General features: G+C 49.4%; 3 protein-coding genes across 6 annotated transcripts in view; 1 reads left to right on the top strand and 2 right to left on the bottom strand.

The window, feature by feature from the left end:
- Positions 1–4,030, bottom strand: part of SPINT2 (serine peptidase inhibitor, Kunitz type 2) — a 230,800-nt gene extending 226,770 nt beyond the window's left edge. Inside the window, exon 1 of the mRNA XM_050769301.1 lies at positions 4,015–4,030. The gene's annotated coding sequence lies outside the window, so the exon portion shown is untranslated. The remainder of the gene's footprint in view (positions 1–4,014) is intronic.
- Positions 1–27,046, top strand: part of ZNF607 (zinc finger protein 607) — a 405,121-nt gene that overhangs the window by 39,463 nt on the left and 338,612 nt on the right. The gene's annotated exons all lie outside the window — the stretch shown is intronic.
- Positions 1–27,046, bottom strand: part of SIPA1L3 (signal induced proliferation associated 1 like 3) — a 308,993-nt gene that overhangs the window by 135,502 nt on the left and 146,445 nt on the right. The window lies entirely within an intron of this gene.

Genomic DNA, 27,046 nt, shown 5'->3' with positions numbered 1-27,046 from the left:
TTTTTCTTGAAGCAAATTAGAATCTATAGGTATGCCTTTCTTATAGCAATCCTGTACCCACATAGAAGATGCATTTGCAACACGAGATAAAAATATATTTTGTAAAAAGTACAAGGTTTTTGTGCCTGCTGGCATAGGTGCAGCGACAGCTTCATGAATTTCCTTTTCATTTTTTACAATGGTCCTCACACTGGATTCATTTATCTGGAAATGGCGGGCAACTGCGGCTGCAGTCCTCCATCGATGGCACATATCAAGCAATTGCATATTTTCTCGTAATGTTATGACTTTTCTGTGCTTCTTGGGACAACTTCCAGCATCACTAGTGGCACTTTGTACAAGTCCCCTGAGGTTATTCAGGGCTTACGGTATTGCACTAAACATGATGAAAACTAGGTGAGAACCTCCAGGGATCATTTTTTACTGCAATATGCAATTTGCTGGAGAGACAAACTGCTCATGCGGAGATGATGAGTGTCACATGGTGTTTCAAACGGATACTCACAGTACTTAAGCTCACTGCAGTAGCAACAGGAGGTGGTCGCAAAACTATGACAATAGTGCAGTGTGTACTGCAGTTAATTTCATGCAGTTATGATTTAATTCTGCATGTTTATGTTTGTTTACATTTCTCTTGGCTTGGCAATGTATTTGTGTGTAACTTTTGATAAATTTTAACTTTTTTAGAATGCATTTGTGTATATTTTATGGTAGTAAATGATAAACTAATGGACATATATTTTATGTATTCATGACATACCTAACATTTTATTTTATTTATTTATTTTTGAGAAGGAGTCTCGCTTGATCGCCCACTTATTTATTTATTTATTTATTTATTTATTTATTTATTTATTTTTTTTTGAGAAGGAGTCTCGCTCGGTCGCCCAGGCTGGAGTGCAGTGGTGTGATCTCGGCTCACTGCAAGCTCCGCCTCCTGAGTTCACGCCATTCTCCTGCCCCAGCCTCCGGAGTAGCTGGGACTACAGGTGCCCACCACCACGCCTGGCTAATATTTTTTTGTATTTTTAGTAGAGACGGGGTTTCACCGTGTTAGTCAGGATGGTCTCGATCTCCTGACCTTGTGATTCGCCTGCCTCGGCTTCCCAAAGTGTTGGAGTCACAGGCATGAGCCACCTCGCCCAGCCCTAACATTTTATTTAAAACAAAATATTTTTAGGCTATGTGGTTCACCTGTAAGATCTTTTCTTTTCTGTTTTTTTTTTTTTTTTTTTTTGACAGAGTCTTGCTCTGTCACCCAGGCTGGAGTACAGTGGCACAATCTTGGCTCACTGCAATCTCTGCTTCCCAGGATCAAGTGATTCTCCTGCCTCAGCCTCCTGAGTAGCTGGGACTACAGGTGCACACCACCATACCCGGCTAATTTTTTATTTTTAGTAGAGACAGGGTTTTACCATGTTGGCAAGGCTGGCTCGAACTCCTGGCCTCAAGTGATCTGCTGCCTCGGCCTCCCAAAGTGCTGGGACTACAGGCGTGACTGCACCCGCCCCTGCAAGTTATTTTCAAATATTTGCAAATCTTTTTTTTTTTTTTTTTCTGAGATGGAGTATCGCTCTGTTGCCCAGGCTGGAGTACAGTGGTGCCATCTCATGGCAACCTCCGCCTCCTGGGTTCAAGTGAGTCTCCTGCCTCAGCCTCCCGAGTAGCTGGCATTACAGGCATGCACCACCACGCCCAGCTAATTTTGTATCTTTAGTAGAGACAGGGTTTCTCCATGTTGGGCAGGCTGGTCTCGAACTCCCAACCTCAGGTGATCTGCCCACCTTGGCCTCCCCAAGTGCTAGGATTACAGGCGTGAGCCACTGCGCCCAGTAAATAGTTGCAAATTTCTAAAGAATTTTCCAATACATTTATTGAAAAAAATTCAGGTATACGTAGGTCCATGCAGTTCGAAACCATGTTGTTCAAGGGTAAAATGCACTTCCTAAGAACATTAACAATAAAAACCTCAATGAAGCTGAGCACAGTGGCTCATGCCTGTAATACCAGCACTTTGGGAGGCTGAGGCGGGAGGATTGTTTGAGCCCAGGAGTATGACCCCAGCCTGGGCAATACAGTGAAACCCCATCTCTACAAAAAATTTTAAAACGTAGCCAGGCATGGTGGCGTGTGCCTGTAGTTCCAGCTACTTGGGAGGCCAAGGCTGCAGTGAGCTGTGATTGTGCCACTGCATTCCAGCCCAGGTGACAGAGCAAGACTCTGTCTCAAAAAACAAGCGACACCACCACATACACACACACAATGAGGGTGCACAAAATAAGTATGTGTGGGTCACACTCGGGCAGGGGTTGCTGGTTTGCCAGAGAAAAGTGAAATTATTTTATCTATGGTATTTATTGTCTCCACTCTAAACTGTCAGTTACAGAATGGCAAGACTGTTTGCTTGAGAGCCTGAACCCTGCTCCACACTCGGCTGTGCTGGGCACCAGATCCCAAGTCAAGCTGGGATGATGGCCCACCTGAGGGCGCTACCTGTCCTCCGCAGCCCAGTCTGTGTTGTGGCTCCGCCTTCAGAGTGCAGAGTGCGGAAGGAGGATTAGTCCTTTGAGGCCACACTTAGGCTGGTTGGGAAAACCAGTGGCCCAGATGCGACCCTGACTTGCTTATGCAAGCACCTCCCGACAGCTGGGCTTTGCTGATGGCATTTGTTTCCAGCTCAGTCAGAAACCCTCAATCCATTCTGCTCCCTTCTGTGCACACACACAGATGTTCTTGCAGGCCTTGGTCTCTCTGCACAAATCCCTTCTCCTAGCAGCTGCAGCTGAGTCTTCCTGTGACATTCAGAGGCTGAGTGGCACCCGCAGCCTCTAGGATTCAGAGGGCGCACATTGGTCTCCTTCCAGCTGTCTTCCACTGAGCTCCTCCTTCCTAAAAGCACCTGGACCTTCCCGGTGAGGAACCCCTGTGATGAGAGAAGCACAGCATAGGCAGGAACCAGACCGCCTCCTGGGCTCAATCCTGGTGTGCCACGGATGGGTTATGGAAATAGCGACTTGGTTTCAATCTGTAAAATGGGTATAATATCACCTGCCCCATAGCCACTGCTCTTTTTTTTTTTTTTTTTTTTTTTTTTTTGAGATGGAGCCTTGCTCTGTTGCCCAGGCTGGAGTGCAGTGGCATAATCTCGGCTCACTGCAAGCTCCACCTCCCGGGTTCACGCCATTCTCCTGCCTCAGCCTCCCGAGTAGCTGGGACTATAGGCGCCCGCCACTGCACCTGGCTAATTTTTTGTATTCTTTAGATGGGGTTCCACTGTTAGGATGGTTTCGATCTCCTGACCTCGTAATCCGCCCGCCTCAGCTTCCTAAAGTGCTGGGATTACAGGCGTGAGCCACTGCGCCCGGCCAGCCACTGCTCTTACTACAGTTCTGTTGTGTATCTTTGGCAGGAGTGCTTCCCTTTTCCCCCCAATTACAGAAGCACAGTTGGGGTGGGCGCAGGACGTGGGCTTGGTCAGACCAGGGTCCTCTCCTAGGATTCTGTGCAAGGTTTCTAAGAACATGCGAGGCTGGAAAGTATTCTTGCAGGGGTGGGGACAGTGGACCTGGCTTCTCTTGTGCAGTGACTTTTGCTGGGGACCCCTGGTTTCTTCCCTCCAGGGCTACCTTGGCTCCTCCCTGTTTTCTAAGATTGCTCCTCTGGCCTCCTGTTCATTCTGTACATCCTCAATGAATTGTGATTCGGCCACAAACTGCCAAGCGTGGCTTCTGCTGCTGGCATCAGAGGACCCTGAGTGACACACGTTGTTGTGTGAATGAGGGCAGCTGGGGAACTGTATACGGGAAAAATTAGGGCAGGCTGGGAGACCGCAGGAAAATGAGGAGTGAGTGGCAGTGGGAGAGAGTCAGTTGGGATGTGTTTGGCTGCAAGTAACAGAAGACTATCCAGTGGTGGCTTGCACAGTGAAAACATTTAGTCATCTCATGTCACCAGGAGGCCAGATATGGTGGCTCCCGCCCGGTGGGAAAGCTGGACAGTGATGTGAAGCATGTCCCCCCATTCCCTCTGCCTCCCTCATGTGCTGTAGGATTGAGCAAGTCTTCCGGCTTTGCTGCGTCACAGTAACAAGCTGGTGGCCACAGCCACACTTCCCACTGAATCACGGGCAAAGGGGAAAGACAGGGATGGTAAGGGTACCAGTCTGACCCTAATCAGGAAGGAGCATCTTTCCCAGAACATTCCCCTTGCTGCAATCCTTTCTTTAATGTCCTACTGGCTAGAATGTGGATACACGGCCACTCCAGTTACAAGGGACACTGGGAGAGCCAGAATCTGTAGCCATCCTGATTGCCTCTGGGCCAGTGGGGACTTAATCAGGGTCTGTTAGAAAAGCAGGCGACCAATGGTATATCTGTGGGTGTAAACGCTCCCAGACTGCCCCTGCGACAGGCAGGCAAGCACCATGGCCTTGGTGTCTTGGCTCCAAAAGGCCTAATTCTGTGAGGGCCACAATGTCTGCCAGAAGCTCACAGGACACAGCATAGGGAAACACAAGAGCCCTCCAATGTGGACATTTGTGGTTTGCTTTCCCTGCTGCCAGGACTCCTTTTTCCAACAGTCCAGACTTCCCTTTGGGAGCCTCCCCTCTCCACTGGCCACCCAATGGGCTAGAGGTGGGGCTCCTTCCCTAGCTCTGGAGCAACCCATGTGGCCTGATCAGAACCAGTGAGACCGCGATGTCTTTACCAGGAGTGCTAGAGCTGAAGGCTGCGCTTTTCCCTTTAAGCCTAAGTCTGAGAAGATGTGAGGGATGGAGTCACTGCAGCTGTCTCATAACCGTGGGAGAAGAACTATCTGTGAAGGCGACTGAGAGTTAGAATCTGGGGCTGTAGTCATCATTTGGGTCTCTGCATCAAGGTGGACACAAAGTCAGCCCTACTCCATTTCCCACCACTGGACATTTTAGTTATAAAACAACGCAACAATGAAAACATACACAAAAGCCAGTATCTACAACAGCAACTACCATGAATAGAATCCTTCTACGGCCCAGGTCCTTTCCTGAGCACGTCAAGCCTGTCAATTGCTATGCGTTAACCCTTTCGATAACCCCATGAGGTGGGTATCATTACCTCCGTTTTACAGATGAGGAAACTGAGAAGCAGACAGAGGAAGTAATGTGCCCAAGGCCACATGGCTATGAGTTGACACAGTGGGGACGCGACCCCAGCCCCTTCATACCTCAAGTCAGAGAGTCCTCAGTTCAAGCACCAGCCTTCCCTGCAATCACAGGCAGTGTCTGGACCTCTGCGATTCTCATTTAACTGTGTGTCACCAATGCGGAAAATATCTCCAGCTCCAACCGCCCTGCTAAGTTCCAAACTCACCTACCTACCTGACTACTTGACATCACCACCTATACATGTCACATGCATTGCAACTGAACATTCCCAACCTGAACTCTTGATCGCTGCCCATCCACAAAATGTGTTCCTTCTTGGGACAGGTGGGATGAGCTAAGCTATGCTGCAGTAACAAATGACCCCAGATGCTCAGAGGCTTTCACAACTGAGACTTGGTTCTTGCTCACACTGCCTGTCCATCACAGGCTGGCTGAGGGCCGTACTCATGCCAACTTCACTCCCAGCAGACAAAGCAGCCCTTACCTGGGACCCTGCTGATTGCAAAGGAAGGAGACAGGGTTGAACCACGCACTCCAGCCTGGTAGCACAGCAAGACCCTGTCTCTAAAAGATTTTTTTCTAAATAAATATCTGATCAGGCACGTTGGCTCATGTCTGTAATCCCAGCACTTTGGGAGGCTGAGGTGGGCAAATCACCTGTGGTCAGGAGTTCGAGATCAGCCTGGCCAACATGGTAAAGCCCTGTGTCCACTAAAAATATAACAAGATTAGCTAGGCATGGTGGTGCATGCCTGTAGTCCCAGCTACTTTGGAGGCTGAGGCAATAGAATTGCTTAAACCTGGGAGGCGAAGGTGGCAGTGAGCTGAGATCATGCCTTTGTACTCCAGCCTGGGCAATAAAGTGAGACTCTGTCACTAGATAGATAGGTAGGCAGGCAGGTAGGTAGGTACGCAAGCAGATAGATAGATAGATAGATAGATAGATAGATAGATAGATAGATAGATAGATAGATAGATAGATAAAATAACATAACTATTGAATGACTGGATGGATGACAACCTCACTCAGGACCAGGGAGCACTGGCTCAGTCAGGGTCTGTGACCCAAGGCAAGCAGGGCCTGCTTGGTGCCCGAGTGTGTCCTTCCCTGGGAAGCAGCATGCCCAAGAAGCTGAAAGCAATGCTTGGAGGTAGCGTGTAGGGGTGGGATGGACTGTCCTTTCACAGGCCTTTGATTGGAGGTGGAGGGACCCCCTGGGTATCCAGGGCTGCCCTGATGTGTACCAAGCATTTCCCTTTCACAGAAACATGATCCAGTCACAGTGATGGAGGCTCAGCGGGGCTCAAGCACCCTGGAGGGCTCAGGTGTGTGGCGTCAAGTCTGAGGGTTCCTCTCCAAGACCCAGGTGGAATGAGGACTCCTCCAGGCATGCATCCAGTGACTCATCAGTTTCTGGGCACGTACAAGTCATGTATTTATCCAGGAAGAACTAGTTAGTCCTTAAAATGCATCCATTCATCCATTCACTCACACAACAAACACCTACCATGTTCTTATAAATCCCTCAAAAAAGTTCTTCCAGCCAACAAAGCCCTAAAAACATATTCATGTATTCACCACTTCCCAGTCATGTATAACTCATTCATTCATTCTACAAGCACCAGACACTCGAAATCCATTCATTTACTCAATCTATTTCTACTACACGCCACTGCTGTGGGTGCTAAAGATAATCTCTGAGCAGGACGGACCGTGCCCCTGCTCTCATGAATGAACCTCCAGTAGAGAAACGCCAGAGAAATAAGATAGAATTTCCAAGGGTGGTCAGCATTGTAAAGGCTATAAAATGGCTGGGTGCAGTGGCTCCTGCGTGTAATCACAGCACTTTGGGAGGCTGAGGTGGGAGGATCACTTGTGCCCAAGAGGTCAGGGCTGCAGTGAGCTGTGATTGCACCACTGCACTCCAGCCTGGGCGACAGAGCAAGATTCTGTCTCAAAAAAAAAAAATAAAAATAATAAATAAATAATAAATAAATAAATAAATTAATTAATAGGACTGAAGATTACTCTAGTTGGGAGGGCGTCAGGAAGACCCCATTGAAGGGTGGTGTCTAAACCAGGATCTGCATGAAGAGAGGGTACCTGCCGTGGATGAGCAGGGAAGCTGGGAACAGCCAGTGTCCAAGGCCAGATGAGGATGCTGAGGGGACTGGTTCTCCCTGCCAGCCGTACAGTAGAGACACCAGAGGAGCTTTATACAAATATAGCTGTCTGGGCCAAGCGTGGTGGCTCATGCCTGTAATCCCAGCACTTTGGGAGGCCAAGGCAGGCGGATCACTTGAGGTCAGGAGTTCAAGACCAGCCTGCCTGCCCAACATGGTAAAACCCCATCTCTACTAAAAATACAAAAAAATAAAAATAAAAATAAAATAACCAAGTATAGTGGCGCGTGCCTGTAATCCCAGCTACTTGGGAGGCTGAGGCAGGAGAATCGCTTGAACCAGGAGGTGGAGGTTGCAGTGAGCTGAGATCACACCACTGCACTCCAGCTTGGGAGACAGAGCAAGACTCCGTCTTACAAAAATAAAAAATAAAAATAAAAATATAGGTATCTGTCCACACCCGACTCCCAGAGATTCTAAATCAGCTGGTTGGGGTGGGGCCCGGGACTGAGTGCCTCTTAAAAGCTCGGCAGCTGATTCTACTGTGCGGTCTTAGCTGAGGACAGAAGAACAGAGAGAGCAGAGAGAAGAGGGTCTGCCTCTGAGCCCGGAAAGGCTGTATATCCAAGTGGGCAGGTGGGTGGTGGGAGCCAGGACATGAGTTACAGCAGGCCCAGCAGGGAGGCTGGAGTGCAGGTGTGGTTGGGGAGGACCAATTGTCAACAGGGGTGGATGCTGCTGAAAGGGTCATGTATGGTGGCAGTTATAGGTATGAAGGACACTGGTGACCTTTGCAGATATTTCAGGGGTCCACTGATTCAGAGAGCCTTGTCCTCGCCTCCCTCCCATTGTCCCCCCATTGCTGTCTGTCCCTCTACAGGCCAGGCAGAATTCCCCCTTTCCTCCCTCTGCTGAGCTCCCAGGGGTGTACACGCACCCCTGACTATGGGACTTAGCCCACTGGATTTTTAAGCCTCTGAGTATCTTTTGTCTTCCCTAGACTGTGAACAGATGCACGTCTGGGGTGGACTGGGATCTAACATATTTGTTCTCACGTGTGGGCGGGGCAGTAGAGAGGGATAATACGGTGATGACGGTATTAAACATAAGGTCAACACTGATGAGCTCTCCTGATGTGCCAGATTCAGGGCTCCACACTGGCGTGTATTAACCGGTGTGTTATAACAACTCTATCAAGTAGGGGCTTCTTTTCCTTTTTAAATATATTTCTCTTCTCTTTTTTGAGACAGGGTTTTTGTCACCCAGGCTGGAGTGTGGTGGTACAATCATATCTCACTGCAGCCTTAAATTCCTGGGCACAAGCAATCCTCCCACCTCAGCCTCTTGAGTGGCTGGGACTACAGCTGTGTGCCACCACGCCTGGCTAACATTTTTACTTTAAAATTTTTTTTGTAGAGATGAGGTCTCACAAAACCTCAAACTCCTGGCCTCAAGTGGTCCTCCTGCCTTGGCCTCCCAAAGTGCTAGGGTTACAGGTGTGAACCACCACGCCTTGCCAAGCAGGGACTTCCACCATGCCCCTCTTACAGACGAGGCAAAGGTTACGAGGGGCAGGTGGGATTCAAACCTCAACAGTCTGCCTGCCACCCCTTTACCCTGTGCTCCAAATAAGATGAAATCGTTCGAACGAGTATGCTGTGGGAATAAGTGAATGACGCCGAGTATCTTTAAAATCCATTCATAAGGACAAAATTCTAGCAAGTCAGCAACAGCTCAGTGGATTGCACGCTAAGAATCTGATTTTTCCCTTGTGTGTCTTCCCCCACCTTACCGGGAGTTTGAGCATACATGGGACTGCTATAGAGCCCCCTCAGGAAATAAGGCGGATGGAAATCTCAGAAATCTCATTAGCAAGTGCCATGGCAGAGACTCTGCTCCATTGCCTGGAAGAGTAATGAGTGGAGTCTTGGCCATGGCTGTGAAAGCCAGCGCTTCCATTTTTAACGTCAAAGAGCCCAGAGGACTAGTGTTTCTTTCCTTCTTTCTTTTTTTTTTTTTTTGACGGAGTCTCACTCTGTCACCCAGACTGGAGTGCAGTGGCATGATCTCGGCTCACTGCAACCTCCACCTACTGGGTTCAAGAGATTCTGCTGCCTCAGCCTCCCGAGTAGCTGGGATTACAGGCGCACACCACCACACCCAGCTAATTTTTGTATTTTTAGTAGAGATGGGTTTCGCCATGTTGGCCAGGCTGGTCTTGAACTCCTGACCTCAGGTGATCTGCCCACGTCGGCCTCCCAAAGTGCTGGGATTACAGGCATGAGCCACCGCGCCTGGCTGAGGATTGGTGTTTCTGAAACAAATCTCCAGCATCCAGGGGGAGCCCAAATTCCTACCCAGGACCAAGGGCAGTCCCCACAGGAGAGAGGGAGGCCACGTCCAGCTGTTACATTCCAATTGACAAGGCTCCCACACAGGTCAGGGCTCCTGCATGACCTGTTCTGCTTTTAAGGGTGTTAGTAGTTTTCTCCCCTTGAGAGAATAGAAAGAATGAGTTAGAATCGTGCATCAAAATTTTAAGCTTCTCTGTTGCCTGGGCTGGAGTGCAGTGGTGTGATTATGGCTCACTGCATCCTCGACCTCCTGGGTTCAACTGATCCTCCTGCCTCAGCCTCCCGAGTAACTGGGACTACAGGTGTGTGCCAGCATACCTGGCTACTTCTTAATTTTTTTTTTGTAGAGGTAGGGTCTCGCTATGTTGCTCAGGCTGGTCTTGAACTCCTGGGCTCAAGCAATCTTCTCATCTCGGCCTCCCAAACTGCTGGGATTACAGTTGTGAGCCACCACGCCCATTCTGCTTTTAAGGGTGTTAAATCAGTACTGGGTTTAAATCAGTACTGGGTTTTAAATCTCTTCCCGACTGGGGGAAGAGAGAGAGTGGGAATTATGCATCAACATTTTAGGTGTGCGTTCTATTTATTTTATTATTTTTATTTTTACTTTTTTGAGACGGAGTCTTGCTCTGTCGCCCAGGCTGGAGTGCAGTGGCGCGATCTCAGCTCACTGCAAGCTCTGCCTCCCAAGTCAAGCGATTCTCCTGCCTCAGCCTCCTGAGCAGCTGGGATTACAGGCATGCGTCACCGTACCCAGCTAATTACTGTGTTTTTAGTAGAGAAAGGGGTTTCACCATGTTGGCCAGGCTGGTCTCGAACTCCTGACCTCAAGTGATCCGCCCGTCTTGGCCTCCCAAAGTGCTGGGATTACAGGCGTGAGCCACCATGCCTGGGCTCATTCTATTTATTTTAATCCAACAATTCCACTTCCAGAAATCTGTCTCTCTGATAATAACACCAGTCTACATCAAGAAAGGTACACGATGGTTTGACTGTATTACACTGCTATAATACAGAAGAACTGAGAACAGCCCAAATGCCCACAGCACAAGAAGGGTTAAGTGAATCTCGGTGTCTCTATTCCAGGGAATACAATGTATCTGTACAAAAAGAGCTAGGTGGCTGGGTGTGGTGGCTCAAGCCTGTAATGCCAGCACTTTGTGGCCGAGGTGGGTGGATCACGAGGTCAGATCAGATCGAGACCATTCTGGCTAACACGGTGGAACACCGTCTCTACTAAAAACACAAAAAAATTAGCTGGGCGTGGTGGCAGGCGCCTGTAGTCCCAGTTGCTGGGGAGGCTGAGGCAGGAGAATGGCGTGAACCCGGGAGGCGGAGCTTGCAGTGAGCTGAGATCGTGCCACTGCACTCTAGCTTGGGTGGCAGAGTGAGACTCCGTCTCAAAAAAAAAAGAGCTAGGCCAGGCCAGTGGCTCAGGCCTATAATCAATTTCAACCCTTTGGGAGGCTGAGGCAAGAGGATCCCTTGAGGGTGGTAGTTCAAGACCAGTCTGTATAACAGAGTGAGATCCCATCTCTACAAAAAAGTTTTTTAAAAAATTCGCCAGGTGTGGTGGTACATGCCTGTAGTACCAGCTACTCAAGAGGCTGAGGCGTGAGGATCGCCTAAGCCCAGGAGTTGGACTCTGCAGTTAGCTAGGATCTCCTCGAGAGATCTTGCCTGGGTAACAGAGAAAGATGTTGCCTCAAAAATAAATACATACATACATACATACATAAATAGCAAGGTAGAGCTATGTGGAATGCATGCAAGATGCTCATGCAGCCCCAAGTGAATGGGCACAGCTTATACTTAGTGTGTGCTCACTGCATACCAAGCACGGTGTGAAGTGCTTTTAGAGCAGTAACTCATCACGCCTGTAATCCCAGCATTTTGGGAGGCCAAGGTGGGTAGATCACCTGAGGTCGGGAGTTTGAGACCAGCCTTGCCAACAAGGGTGAAATCCCATCTCCACTAAAAATACAAAAAAAAAATTAGCCAGGTGTGGTGGCGGGCACCTGTAATCCCAGCTACTCAGGAGACTGAGACAGGAAGAACTGCTTGAACCCAGGAGGTGGAGGTTGCAGTGAGCTGAGATCGCACCATTGCACTCTAGCCTGGGCAACAAGAATGAAACTCCATCTTAAAAAAAAAAAAGGCAGCATGTGAGGGAAAACATGAGCAGAGTGAGAGTCACCCCTTGTAATGCTCTTACCTTCTAGAAGTCAGAACAAGGAGAAACTTCCAAGCTGCACAGTTAGAGCTCTCTGCCTGAGGGCCCATGGAGTCTGAACAATCTGCATTTTCCAAAGGCAGAGTCCTACGTGGCCTGGCGACCGGCTCCCACCCAGAGCCAGTGAGGGAAGGACAATGCACCCCATCTTGTGTTCACATATTCCCCAGGGAAACAGAGGCTGTAATCACCCCAAATGCTTAAACTGAAATGTCTAATTTTAATTTTGCTGCCTGGTATAACTGAACTTTATTTATAGGTTAGATGTTCATATGATTACACACTTGCGTACAGAGATGAAATTTAAAAAAAAAAAAAATGGTGAATACCTGCACAGCAGGCCGGGTGTGGGGGCTCACGACTGTAATCCCAGCACTTCAGGAGGCTGAGGCAGGTGGATCACTTGAGGTCAGGGGTTCGAGACCAGCCTGGCCAACAGGGTGAAACTCTGTCTCTACTAAAAATACAAAAAATTAGCCAGGCGTGGTGGTGTGTGCCTGTAGTCCCAGCTATTCCGGATGGTGAGGCATGAGAATCGCTTGCACCCAGGAGGCAGAGGTTACAGTGAGCCGAGATTGCGCCACTGTACTCCAGCCTGGGTAATGGAATGAGACTCTGTCTCAAAAAAAAAAAAAAAAAAAAAAAGGGAAAAAAAAAATACCTTCACAGCTGCCTCTCTCACTTATCACCAGATGCTGGAGGTCTTCCCTGGTGTGGCAGCTGTAGCAGAGTGGTTGGAAGAAAAGTCTATCTTGGTTCAATTCCCAGCTCCATCACTTAACTAGCTAGACCCTGGACAGGCGACATAGTCTCTCTATGCCTCAGTTTTCCCATCTGTAAAATGGAGATAGTAATACAGCTGAACTCTTACGAAAGATGTGGGTTAATAAATGCCATGGCTTAGAATATCCCTGGCCTGCAGTGAAAAGCAAGTATTGGCTATTATCATTTTTTCTTTTTCTTTTCTTTTCTTTTTTTTTGAGACAGAGTCTCGTTGTTCCCCAGGTTGGAGTGCAGTGGCACGATCTTGGCTCACTGCAACCTCTGCCTCCTGGGTTCAAGCAATTCTCCTGCCTCAGCCTCCCAAGTAGCTGGGATTACAGGCACTCACACCACCACGCCCGACTAATTTTTGTATTTTTATTAGATACGGGGTTTTGCCATGTTGGCCAGGCTGGTCTCGAACTCCTGACCTCAGGTGATCTACCCACCTCGACCTCCCAAATTGCTGAGATTACAGGCGTGAGCCACTGTGCCCGGCCTTCATTTTTTTCTTATATAATAATACTTTTAAAAAAAATCTCAAGCAAACCAAATGTGACCTGGCAAGGAACCCTCGTTCCTCTGGGCTCAGGGGCCAGGCAGCCTAGGGTGGCTCACCGGAGCAAAGGCTCCTTTCTGGCAGCCCCAGTGCCAGGGCCACGGGGAGGCGCCCCTCTGAGTCTCTGTGGGGTTGGCTGGGTTGAAGGAGGCTGTCGTGACCTCCCCTGAAGCACATGTGGATGAAGCAGCTTGTTTCAATTCTAGGCACAGTCCCATTTGCTCTAATGAGCCTTTGAAATGCAGAACTGGAATGGGATGCTTCTTGGAGTATGGGAGCACATGCCAGGCCCACCCAGGAGCTACAGCCACGTCTGTAGAGTGGGGATGGTGTGATGCAGTCAGGCGAGGGGCCTGAAAGGGCAGATGAGAGGCCTCTGTTGTTGTAGCCCCTTCTGGGTACTTAACTGGGGGCATCATCAGGGCTCCAGGCTACCCTGCAGGGATCTCCCCGGCTCCAGTCAGGCTCACGATCAAGTTGCAGGCCCTGGCGTGGCTGGGCTGCTTCTTTTAGTATTAATTTTTTTTTTTTTCAGTGAACAGCTGCTGCCCTAAACCTGCTGAGTGTCCCCACTATCATCATGGGGGGAACACTGGGCCCCACAGGGGCTGCTATGAGCCAGCCTGAGGCTCTGCTCCCGTGGGCCACTGCTCGGGCTAGACTGATGGTTAAATATTTAGTATGCTCCCCCTTCAGGGCTCACTCCTGTGGCCAGGCCAAGCCTCCTTTAGAAGACAGTGTCTTGTCAGCATGGAGCCTGACCTGCAAACTAATCCCAGCTAATTGCCACTGAAACCTGCTAAGATCACATCTGTTGGGCCTGGAGATTAAATCAATATTTGACAATCTTGATTAAATACAGCCAGGGAATCCTTGTAAAAGAACATCTGTTAAAGCCCCATTCTTTCCGTCCTGCTGCTGGGGGCCAGGCCGAGGGTGGCTCTGGCTCTGCTTGTCCTAACCTGAGGATGGCTCTAGGCTGAAGGGATGGGGAGCGGCAGTGGGGCCCACCCCCAATGCCATGGCCAGGAGGGTTCCCTGCCATGGGAGGGCTGGCAGGGGTGGGAGGAGGGTTGCTGGTGCTGGACACACACAGCTGGGCCTTGTTATCCAGGTTAAGGGGTGGGGTTGGGGGGAAACCCAGCTGCTGGCAGTAATCATCCATCATCCTAACTGGCCCCTGACCCAGGGCTGTCGGAAGCCAGGCCCTGTGCGGAGCACATGACACCATAACACAAACCGCTGCACTGAAGCTTCTAATTACCCGCTACTGTTAACCTCGCTTCACAATGGAGTTCAGAGAGGGCCACAAAGAGAAGGGAAGGAGGAGCCGGGATCTGAACCTGGGATTGGTTGACTCCAGAGTTTGCCCTCGTGACCACTCATGGGGCCAGCCCATTTGAGAACATCTGTTGTCAAAAATGAGAGCAGGCCGTTGTAATCCCAGCACTTTGGGAGGCCACAGTGGGCGGATCACCTAAGGTCAGGAGTTCAAGACCAGCCTGACCAACACGGTGAAACTCCGTCTCTACTAAAAATACAAATACTAGCCTGACGTGGTGACGCATGCCTGTAATCCTAGCTACTCGGGAGGCTGAGGCAGGAGAACTGCTTGAGCCCGTGAGGCAGTGGTTACAGTGAGCTGAGATCACGCCGCTGTATTCCAGCCTGGGCGAAAGAGTAAGACTCTTTCTCAAAATAATAATAATAATAATAATAATAATAATAATAATAATAATAAAATGGCAGCAAAAACTGGCATTTACGGAACCAGAAGCCCAGGTGGGCATCCTGCCCTGTGGTGAAGCTCCCTAAGCTGCACACAGCAATGGCAGCCCCCACTCAGCACTGGCCTCACACCCGGCTCCACTGAGCCCACACAGCATCCTGAGAAGGAAGGCCCTACTGTTCTCCCCACTTTACAGAAGGGAAAAGGGAGGCTCACAGCAGTAGGTTCCTGTTGAAGAGCACCCAATGAGGTAAAGGCAGAAGAAGGACTTGAACCCAGGCAGGTCAAATCTATGGCCATTAAAACCACTGTCATCTCTAAAGATTGGGGATAGAGCCATGAACACCGGGGGCACTTAATAAATGCCTATGCTCCACTCCCGGTGACTTAAGGCAGAAATTAGGCTCATGCTTTGGAGCCAGATTGCCTGGGATCAAATTCTGACCCCAGTATGTACCAGAGGTGGTAAGTACCACCTCGTGAGACTGCTGGAAGATCCGGCAAGATGATCCCCATAGGGCACTCCCATACTAAGGGGCACATGGCAAGCACACGATACACCCTGTCAATAGCACCTGCACTCACAGTGCACTCATCGGGCTGAGGGGTGGGGACCAGCAATCAAACACCCAAATGCCTGCAAGCCACCATTCACTGGTCTATCACCAGCAACCAAAATAGGGCCATCATCAGGGTGAATCTTCCACTAGTATTCTCTGAATCCATGAAAAACAAACAAAGAAACAAAAAACAAAACAAAAAAAAACACTCAAAAATCCAAAACCAACCAGACAACCAATTAGCCAGTCAACTAGATAATCAACTGACCAGTTAACCAGTCAATTATCCAAACAGCCAACCAGCTAGTTAACCAGCCAACGGGTCTCATGTCTCGGGGGCCTGTCCCCAACTCTCTTCATCTCCACCCCATCTCTGTCCCACGTTTCTTGTCCCTGTTCCATCTCTCTGCACTCCTGTCCCCCCACCCCTCTGCATCCCTGTAACTGTCTCTCCACGGCCCTGTCCTTGTCTGTCTCTCACTCTGTTTCTCTCTGTGTCTCTTGCACACGTGCACACACAGATGGCCAGGGCCCTGCACATTTCTGGCCTCTGAGTCACAACCCCACGTCAACTCATCACTAAGGATGTGTCTGTCCCAGGCAGCTTCTACCTGGCCCCTCTGGTCACCTCCTCCCAGATTCCAAGTTCCCAACATCTGCAGGGAGGGAGGGAGGGGAGCTAAGGAATTGGTCAAGATTATTATAGAAAAAAAAGAAAGAAAGGAAAAGAAAGGCCAGGCACGGAGGCTCACACCTGTAATCCCAGCACGTAGGGTGGTTGAGGCAGGCGGGTCACTTGAGGCCAGGAATTCAAGACCAGCCTGGGCAACAGTGTGAGATCCCATCTCTAAAAAGAAAAAAAAAACCAGGAGGCAGATACCAAACCATCTGCTAAATAAAAAAGTCACTGGCATGTGCAGCATTGTCCTGGCCCCTGAGTTCCCTGTACTCCAGGCAGGGTCTGCCTGGCCCATTCCTACCCTACCATGAAGTGCAATATTACAAGGGATTTGGTTACTTTAATCAGAGAACAAACCCAGAAACCCCAAGAAGTACTAATTCGGAAGAAAGGCATACTCTCACATTTAAGAAGTTAGTACTTAAGGCTGGGTGCGGTGGCTCACGCCTGTAATCCCACCACTCTGGGAGGCTGAGGCGGGCAGATCACCTGAGGTCAGGAGTTTGAAACCAGCCTGGCCAACATAATGAAACCCCGTCACTACTAAAAATACAAAAATTAGCCAGGCATGGTGGCAGGCGTCTGTAATCCCAGCTACTTGAGAGGCTGAGGCAGGAGAATCGGTTGAACCTAGGAGGTGGAGGTTGTGATAAACTGAGATCGGGCCATTGCACACCAGCCTGGGCAACAAGAGTGAAACTCCGTCTCAAAAAAAAAAAGAAGTTAGTACCTAAAAATCTTTCAAGCTACATATTTTATACTCTTATCTACCTACCAAGCTCATTGCAGAGCAAAAATCTGGGAGGCAGAGGCCCAGCGATAACACTGGTTCCTCAGCAAGGGGAGCAACGGTGTGCACCACATGTGCGCTCATTCTCTCCTCTGGGGAGAGGCTCCCAAACTGTCCAAAGTCACGCACCTCCGCTCAGGCATAACTGCAGCCCACCTGTACTATTATTTACCGAACGTGATCCTTTCAACCAACTCACTGACTAAACCCTTAAGAACATCCAGTCGGATTCATTGTATTTTCTTCTAATACTCACTAAACAAAATGCACAAATATTAGAACTAATAAAGCTTGTCTGTTTATCAAGGAAAATGAGCTTTAGGACCAGAAATGCATTGACTCCAAACCAGAATGCGCCTCTCGGACATGATACTAAGTGAAAAAGCCAGACGCAGAACAGCATATACAGTTCATGATTATTTTTGTATAAAGTTTAAAACCAGGCAAACTGGAACCACGTTATTTAGAGTTGCTCATCTAGGGAACACAGCTTTCACAATGGCAGGAAATAGTGACTGTGGAAGTGCAGAGAGCAGTCGCTTTTAGAAAGAGGGTTCTGGCCAGGTGCGGTGGCTCATGCCTGTAATCCCAGCACTTTGAGAGGCTGAGGTAGGCGGGTCACCTAAGCTCACAAGTTCGAGACCAGCCTGGCCAACGTGGTAAAACCCCGTCTCGACTAAAAGTACAAAAATTAGCCAGGTGTTGTGGCGGGTGCCTGTAATCCCAGCTACTTGGGAGGTTGAGGCAGGAGAATTGCTTGAACCCCGGAGGCAGAGGCTGCAGTGACCTGAGACTGTGCTACTGCACTCCAGCCTGGGCGACAGAGTGAGACTTTATCTCAAAAAAAAAAAAAAAAAAAAAAGAAGGTTCTAGTGGTCAGAGCCCATGGGGGTTCCAGGCTGCCAGCAGATTCTCTTTCTTGACCTGGGTTACCGGAGTGCTTGCTTTGGAATTCTTTGGAAAACTGTGTATTCACGTTTTACATGCTTGTCTGTATGCATGTTCCATTTTACAATAACAGAATTTTAAAAAGTCTTTTGTATTGCATGAGTTATTTTTAAACAGTGAGATTGTACTCTTGTATAACATAAGCAACTTTAAAATGTATACAAATGTATTTTAAAATCTCAGCTAACATGGTGAAACCCCATCTCTATGAAAAATACAAAAATTAGCTAGGCGTGGTGGCAGGTACCTGTAGTCTCAGCTACTCAGGAGGCTGAGGCAGGCGAATCGCTTGAACCTGGGAGGTGGAGGCTGCAGTGAGCCGAGATAGTGCAGCCTGGGCAACAGAGTGAGACTCCGTCTCAAAAAAAAAAAAAAAAAAAAAATTCTCAGCTGTTTGCCAGGCATGGTGGCTTATGCCTGTAATACAAGCCCTTTGGGAGGCTGAGGCAGTGAGGATAGCTTGAGCCCAGGAGTTTGAAACCAGCCTGGGCAACAGTGAAACCCCATCTCTACCACAAAAAAAAAAAAAAAAAAAAAAAAAAGAGCTGAGTATGGTGACATGCACCTGTAGACTCAGCTACTCAGGAGGCTGAGGCGGGAGGATTGCTTGAGCTATGATGGTGCCACTGCACTCCAACCTGGGTGACAGGGCAAGACTCTGTCTTTTTTTTTTTTTTTTGAGATGGAGTTTCGCTCTTGTTACCCAGGCTGGAGTGCGGTGGCGGGATCTCAGCTCACTGTAACCTTCATCTCCCAGTTTCAAGTGATTCTCCTGCCTCAGCCTCCCCAGTAGCTAGGATTATAGGTATGCACCACCACGCCCGGCAGATTTTCTATTTTTAGTAGAGAAAGGGTTTCACGATGTTAGCCAGGCTGCTCTAGAACTCCTGACCTCAGGTGATCCACCTGCCTCGGCCACCCAAAGTGCTGGGATTACAAGTGTGGGCCACTGCGCCTGGCCGAGACTCTGTCTTAAAAAACAAAACAACAACAAAAAAAACTCAGCTGTTTGATCGCCCTCTGTGCCACCCCAGTCACTCTCAGGCCATAGCTTGAGATTCACTTTATCTCTCCTATAAGAGATTTCCACTCCCAGAACCGGCAGGGCCACTTCACCTGGATGAACGCAAACATTGCGGGCAGCCTGGGGGAATGTGCACTCCCTCTGAGTCCAGAGGGAGTCAGGGAGAGCGGGGCACCCTCACAGAGGCAGTTTCAGGACAACTCTCCATATGTGATAGCTGGGGACAGAGGGGATGCACCTCCACCCACCTGAGACATGCTGGGGGACACCTGTCTTCCTTCCCAGTGGGGAGAGGCGTGTGGGAATGGGGGTTGTGGGGCCAGGTGACTGTTAGGAATGAGCACTCCAGCCCTGCCCTTCAGCAGCGCCACAGAAGGCTCTAGAAGGGCTCCAGTTATGACCCTCGCTGGGTGTGAAGCTCTTCTCAAGCCCGAGGGACCAGCTGGCAGATGGCGAGGGCCTGCTGTTCTGTTTGCTCAACACCATAATCAAACATTCTGCTCCAGGACTTCAACCCAGGCCAGGCAGAGGACAGCAGGCTGGAAGGGAACACCAGGCCCTCAGGAGACCAGGAAAATAGCTCTCTAGGAGCCTGATGAGCCCAGGACACTAGGGAACTGGCCACTCCCCAGTACAACAGACTTCTTTCTTTTTTGATGTTCCCAGTTGCTGGACCCTTTCTAAGGGCAATTTGGCAATAGCTTTAAAAATGTTCTCGGGTCAGTGGCTCACGCCTGTAATCCCAGCACTTTGGGAGGCTGAGGTGGGCAGATCACGAGGTCATGAGACTGAGACCATCTTGGCTAACATGGTAAAACCCCGTCTCTAGTAAAAAATGCAAAAAAAAAAAAAAAAAATTAGCCAGGCGTGGTGGAGGGTGCCTGTAGTCCCAGCTACTCGGGAGGCTGAGGCAGGAGAATGGCGTGAACCCGAGTGGCAGAGCTTGCAGTGAGCCGAGATTGCGCCACTGCACTCCAGCATGGGTGACAGAGTGAGACTCTGTCTCAAAAAAAAAAAAAAAAAGTTCTCGCCCTCTGAACCAGGAACGCTACTTCTGTAAATTAATCTCAAATAAATAATTAGAGATGAAGAAAAATTCATAGTATCCGTTATAACAGGAAAAAAGCCCAACCTCAATGACCAACACCAGGAGTACCATTACAGAAATTATTGCACACCCCTAGGACAGTAAACATCTATAGGCTATGCAGATGCATTCACAGAAAAAAGAAGGGAAAGACTTGATAATCTGATGCTAGGGCTACTAGTGGTTTTTGAAAATTTGTTCTTTATACCTTCATATATATGTGTGTGTGTGTGTGTGTGTGTGTGTGTGTGTGTGTGTGTATATATATATATATATATTTTTTTTTTTTTTTGAGACAGAGTCTTGCTGGAGTGCAGTGGTGGGATCTCAGCTCACTGCAACCTCCGCTTCCTGGGTTCAAGCAATTCTCTTGCTTCAGCCTCCTGAGTAGCTGGGATTACAGGCGCCCACTACCACGCCTGGCTAATTTTTGTATTTGTAGTAGAGACAGGGTTTCGCCATGTTGGTCAGACTGGTCTCGAACTCCTGACCTCAAGTGATCCACCACCTTGGCTTCCCAGAGTGCTGGGATTACAGGCGTGAGCCACTGTGCCCGGTTCCCATATATATTTTTTTAACGACAGGGTCTCACCGTGTCAGTAGCTGAGAATACAGGTGTGTACCACCATGCCTGACTAATTTTTTAAATTTTTTGTAGAGAGGAGGTCTGGCTATGTTGCTCCAGGTGGCCTCCAACTCCTGACCTCAAGGGATCCACCCATCTTGGCCTCCCAAAGTTTTGGAATTACAGGTATGAGCCACCACGCCTGGCCCCTTTCCATATTTTTTTCAAATTACTTTCAGTGAATGTTTTCAAAATCAGGGGGAAAAAAACCAAACAAGTTTTCATTCATTTGATTGACTTCCATTCACTAGGTGAGTATTTCCTGAGATCTTACTATGTGATAAGTAACAAAGCGGTAACCAAGATAGCCCCCTTCTCTGTCCACTGACTAAAGGAGGAAACGAACATTAATTAAATGCACTTAAGCAAGCACACAAATCAGTCTAAAGCAAGACAGGGAAAGGGTAAACTGACGAAGGATGGGAGCAGGGTGCTGGAGAGTGGGTGGCCAAGGAAGATGGCATGGAAGGGGTGGTGTTTAAGCCCTGAAGGATGAGAAGCTGGCCATGGAAAGGGCTGTGAGTGGGTGAGAAGGATGGAGGAAAAACAGGTGCAAGGATGCCACTGTGTTCAGGAATCTGGAGTTGATCTCCACGGCAAGTTTAGGGAGGTCAGTGACCTGACTGGCTGTCATGGAGATCGTGACCGGCCGAGGGTAGAGAGGCTCATCAGGAGGCCAGGGTGGCCACCCATGTGGGAGCAAGAGTGGCCTAGCCCAGAACAAGGGTGGTGCTGGTGCAGAGAAGGGACCGACTGGGGAAGATCTGACTGCTCCTCCGATCAAGAGGTGCTCAGAAGCAAGGCAGGCAATCCTCAGCCGGGTACCTGGCGGGTGCTGGGCGCTGCGCCAGATGCTGGCCGCAAAGCTGCAGCCATCACTCCCACTCTCAACCCCCACGCTGTTCAGACTCAAGCGGGAGAGAGGTGAATAAATGAGCCGTCTCAGGGCAGTATGTTTGGGCTGTGACAGTCAATTGTCTAGTTCGGCTGGGCTCCACTTGAAGAAAACCTGACAATTTTCCAACAAAAGCCAGCCTCAGCTGTCCTATGGGGTGGGATGTATTTCAAAGTCCTTCCCAGCCAGGTTTTAAAGCTTCTCCCAAGTGTCCCTCAGCAGGGGGCATCACTCTCAACAGGCAGATGAAGAAACAGGGCACAAACCAGTGGCGTTCCTGGACATCATGAACCAGAAGTCAGGCCCGCAGTGGGAGAATCCCGCACCCCTGCTCTGGGCTACTCCAGGGCTGCGCACCTCAGGCTCCACTGCTGGTTGTCAAATCCAAACCCATCCTCTTCTGATTCCTGGAGAGAGGCCCACATTTGTTGGGGTGGCAAGATACTAATCCAAAAAGCGTACTTTCCTGGATTCCCACGCAGCTAAGGCTAAGGATGTGTCTGATTATGGCCAGTGAGAGGTATAAGGAAGTTTGCAGGGGGTGGGGGACAGGACCTTCTGGCGAAGCTATTGTTTTCCTAATAAATGGGACACACCTCTTCTACCCTTCTTTTGTACCTGGAACTTAAATGTCACATCAGGGGGTGCAACCATCATCTTGGGAGCATGAGGCTGAGAGTGACATGCTGGGGATGGCAAGGTGAGGAGTCAGAAGGAGCCTGCTCCCCATCCCTGCACCCCTGCAACAGCGGTGCTGCCCCCAGCTGCCCTCCCCTCCTTTTCTTCTCATGTGTAAGAGACCACCTGTTGCCTTACTGAAGCCACTGCTTACTGGGTTTTTGTTATACGTGGCCGATTGCAATCTTGACTGATAGAGGTCTTACCAGATCCTCATTTAACAGCTAAGGAAACTGAAGGCCAGCAGGGGAGGTCACCAGGCCAAGGTCACAGAGTCAGGATGTGACAAGGCTGGAGTGTGAGCCTCTATTCCTAACCACGTCACAGCAGCACCCCAAATCAGTTACAAGCACTAGCTTTGGAGAAACCTTGGTTCCAACGTGCTTCTCTATTCAGTCGTTTACTTGTCCATTCCTCCACCAGCAGCAGGGGCTCCTGGGAATGTGGAATCTTCACCATTCACCTGCTATCACCAAGGACTCACGGCAGGAGCGCAGGAGCGCAGCCATCCCCACGGCCTGAGCAGCGACCGCAGGCCAGGAAGGTCGTGTGATGCCCCTGGAAAGTGGGGGCGGCAACAGTGGCTTCACAGGAGACTGTGTGGGAGGGCATGCTGTCCAGTTAGTGCCAAACAAAACTTATCACCATCACTGAAGCTGTGGAGTTCTTCTTCCAAAGGCCTCTCCTCGTGACCAAGAGAATGTACCAAGTACGGATGATTTTTTTTTCCCCCTGAAGTTGGATTCAAAGACAATTTCCTTTTTTTTTTGAGATGGAGTCGCTCTGTCGCCCATGCTGGAGTGCGGTGGCGCGATCTCAGCTCACTGCGGAGATCAGGTTCAAGCGATTCTCCTGCCTCTGCCTGCTGAGTAGCTGGGATTACTGACACCCACCACCACATTCACTAATTTTTGTATTTTTAGTGGAGACAGGGTTTCACCATGTTGGCCAGGCTAGTCTCAAACTCCTGACCTCAAGTGATCCGCCTGCCTTGGCCTTCCAAAGTGCTAGGATTACAGGCGTGAGCCACCACACTTGCCCTCAAAAGACAATTTCTCAACACAAACTAGCCATAACTCACAGGCCAATCACCTCCGAGGACTTCCAACCAATTCCTAACTACCGTGCATGGGAGTGGCCTCCCTGTGGCATGTGCCACCACGCCTGGCTAGTTTTGTATTTTTAGTAGAGAAGGGGTTTCTCCATGTTGGCCAGGCTGGTCTCAAACTCCCAACCTCAGGTGATCCGCCTGCCTTGGCCTCCCAAAGTGCTGGGACTACAGGCGTGAGCCACTGTTAAGAGCACAAATTCTGAACTCAGGCTGCCTGGGTTTGAACTCAGCTCTGCCGTGTGACCTTGGACAGGTTCCTTGAATCTCTTTGTGCCTCAGTTGCCACATCTGTATTTGGTTGGTGCAAAAGTAATTGCAGTTTTTGCCATTGCTTTTGATGGCAAAAACCACAATTACTTTTGCACCAACCTCGCAAAATGGAAATAAGAAGGCTGGGCGTGGTGGCTCACGCCTGTAATCCCGGCACTGTGGGAGGCCACAGTGAGAAGATCACCTGAGCCCAGGAGTTCGAGACCAGCCTAGGCAAGAAAGTGAGACCCTATCTCTACAAAAAAATAAAAAGTAATAAAAATTAGCTGGGCGTGGTGGCACACGCCTGTGATCCCAGCTACTTGGGAGGCTGAGGTGAGAGGATCACTTGAGCCCAGGACTTTGAAGCTGCAGTGAGCTGTGACTGCACCACTATACTCCAGCCTGGGTGACACAGCAAGAACCCCATTTCCAAAAAAAAAAAAAAAAAAAAAAGTACCTCCTTCATAGGGTGACTGTGAAGATTAAATGAGTTAATACGTAGAGCTCTGAGGGCAGCCTGGCATAGGTGACCACCAGGCAGTGTCTGTGGCTATTACTACTATTATTATATGGATTCCTGGTGTGCCACTCCCTAGATGTGTGGCCTTGGCCAAGGTACTTAACTCTCTGGGGTTAACAGTCCCTACCTACCTCACAGGATTATTATGAGAATTAACTCAGTTAATAAGTGTGAAGTACTTGAAACAAGGCCTGCTTTACAAGAAGGGCCCGGGTCACCTTAGCAATCACATCGCTTCTGACCGAGGCTTTCTTGTGTAACTAACTGGGCTTCTCTGTGTCCTTTAAACTCTCCCATTGGTGTTGAGCTTCCCTGTTTGTGTATCTGGGCACCATCCCTCTCCCGTGGGCTCCCCCCACCTCCATGAAGCCACCAGCTCCAGGAGGGCACAAAGCATAGCTCCCACCCACAGGTGCCTGATGCCAGCTGAGCATGGAGCTGCCCCCTCAATGCCAGCTTGGGCTTCTCAGTGGCACAACATTCCCCTGGCTCTCGTGTGGCCCAGGATGCTGGTACCTCATGCCGGGGGCTCCCTGAGAATACTCCAGCACCCAGAACTCTCTGGCACGGTGCCCTCAGGAGGGCTTTCCTTAGGGTCAGGGCACAGCCCAGTCCGATGAGCAGGGACAAAAGGCAGTGTCCGCTCTGAGTGTGGGGAGGGAAGCTTGGAGGGGGCTCCTCCGGCAGAGGAGGAACTCGGAACCATGTAGGCCCACCCCCGGCAGCAGTGACCGGCTGGTGGCAGGCAATGCCCAAAGAGCTGCCACAGGTTACCCTGGCAACCAAGGGACCTACCTCAGTGCCAGGGGTGGTGCCTGTCACTAAATGAGGTGCCTCTGACAGGTCATTAGACCCTCTGGCTTTCTCATCTATCAAATGGGGATCGAGTTCCCTCTCTGATCCATTGCCTGCCCTTTTCCTAGCCTGCTCTGAAATATAGGGAACTACATTTCCCAGGACTTCTGGTGAGGCTCAGCCAACAGGGGCAGTGGCAGAAGCCTGGAAGGAAGAGGTGGTGAGAAGCCGGGTGGTCCTCCCTCCACTGTGGACAGCATCTCAGGTGGAGGAAGTCCACGCCCAACAACGCCCTGGGCTCTGCTAAGGTGCCCTCCTCCTTGCACCCTTCAGCTGTGGTTGCTCATCTAGGGACTGGTCTCTGCCACTTTTTGGTTTCTCTTCTCCTCCCCAACTTTTTAAACCAAATTCCCTATATTGAATTCCCTGCGCCTAAAATACCTAGAGTGGATTCTGTTTTCCCGACAGATACACCTGCCTTGCCTATGTCTTAGGGGCACCTGAGAATCAAGGGAGGAGATACACCCTGGAAAATGAAAAGCACCACAGGGTGATTTTATAGAAATGTCCTCCTTTCTTCCACAATGTACAGGCACACTGTGGGCATGCAGTTTAAAGCCCCCCCAAATGACATGATAGAATGTTCGAGATTTGCTTCAAAATGATCCAAAGGCAGAGGAATGGATGAAACAAGACCGGCCATGTGTCCGTCACCAAAGAATCTGGTGACAACTGTGTACATGCAGGCAATATATGCTCTTTCTACCCCTGTAAATGCCTGAGATTTCCCACTACTCAAACAAATCAAGTGGGGTGTGATAGCTCACACCTGCGATCCCAGCATTTTGGGAGGCCAAGGCGGGAGCATTGCTTGAGGCCAGGGGTTCAAGACCAGCCTGGGCAACATAGCAAGACCCTGTCTCTACAAACAAATTAAAAAGTTAGCAGGTGTGATGGTGCATGCCTGTGGTCCCAGCTACTCAGGAGGCTGAGGTGGGAGGATCACTTGAGTCCAGGAGTTCGAGTCTGCAATGAGCTAAGATCGTGCCATTGCACTCCAGCCTGGGCCACAGAGAGACCCTGTCTCAAACAAACAAACAAACAAAAAAAACAAATCAAACTAAGAAACAAATAAAAACCAACAGGTCTCTATTTTGTTGGTGGGGGTACACCAGGTTCTAGTGGCAGAACCGTCTTTGAGGGCAACTTGTCAGTTTATTACATCAAAACCATGCATATCGCTGGACCTAGCAATTCCGGCACCAGTGAAAACACTGGTTCAAGGACCCAGAGCTGCTTGGACGAGGCTCTCCACTGCAGCACTACTTGAGAAAGATGAAAAGAAGAAGCCCAAGAGTCTCTCATTAAAGAACCAGTAAATACATTTTGATATGTCCATATGATACAGGCAGCCATTAAAAAGAAAGAAGGTACATTTAACATGCTAACGTGAGAACATGTCTAGAGATATTCCTAAGAGACAAACGCTAGCTGTGAAGAAAAAGTATTTATCACATCACATTAAAAACCTGTGCTACCCAGAGGAGAAAACTCTGGTAAATGTAGTAATATCCACAAACATGCATATAGCATTTAAAATGTGTCAGGCACTGCTCTAAACACTTTACATATATTTTCTTTTCTTTTTAAGACAGAGTCTAGCTCTGTCACCCAGGCTGGAGTACAGTGGCACCATTTTGGCTCACTGCAACCTCCGCCTCCCAGGTTCCAGTGATTCTTCTGCCTCAGCCTCCAGAGTAGCTGGGATTACAGGCGTATGCCACCACGCCAGGCTAATTTTTGTATTTTTTTGTAGAGATGGGGTTTCGCCATGTTGCCCAGGGTGGTCTTGAACTCCTGACCTCAAATGATCCATCAGCCTCAGCCTCCCAAAGTGCTGAGATTACAGGCGTGAGCCACCATGCCCAGCCCACACATCATACTTTCAAAAATTAAAAACTACATACATGGAAATGAATATACAGCACTCGACTCAAATGTGAAAGAAAGGAGTAGCTCCAAGCCTGCTCTTCAGACTACTTTGACTATACCGTCTCTTGGTCAACCCAGGAGAAGCCAGAAATTCCTCCACAGGCAGACATTCTGATGTGTCTTGAAAGTGAAAGGATACAACCTTTGAAGGTTTAGAAACTTTAAAACAATAATGATGATGGTGAT

Source organism: Macaca thibetana, chromosome 19, assembly GCF_024542745.1.
Source record: "Macaca thibetana thibetana isolate TM-01 chromosome 19, ASM2454274v1, whole genome shotgun sequence".
NCBI lineage: Eukaryota > Metazoa > Chordata > Mammalia > Primates > Cercopithecidae > Macaca > Macaca thibetana.
This window is presented reverse-complemented; position numbering and strand designations above follow the sequence as displayed.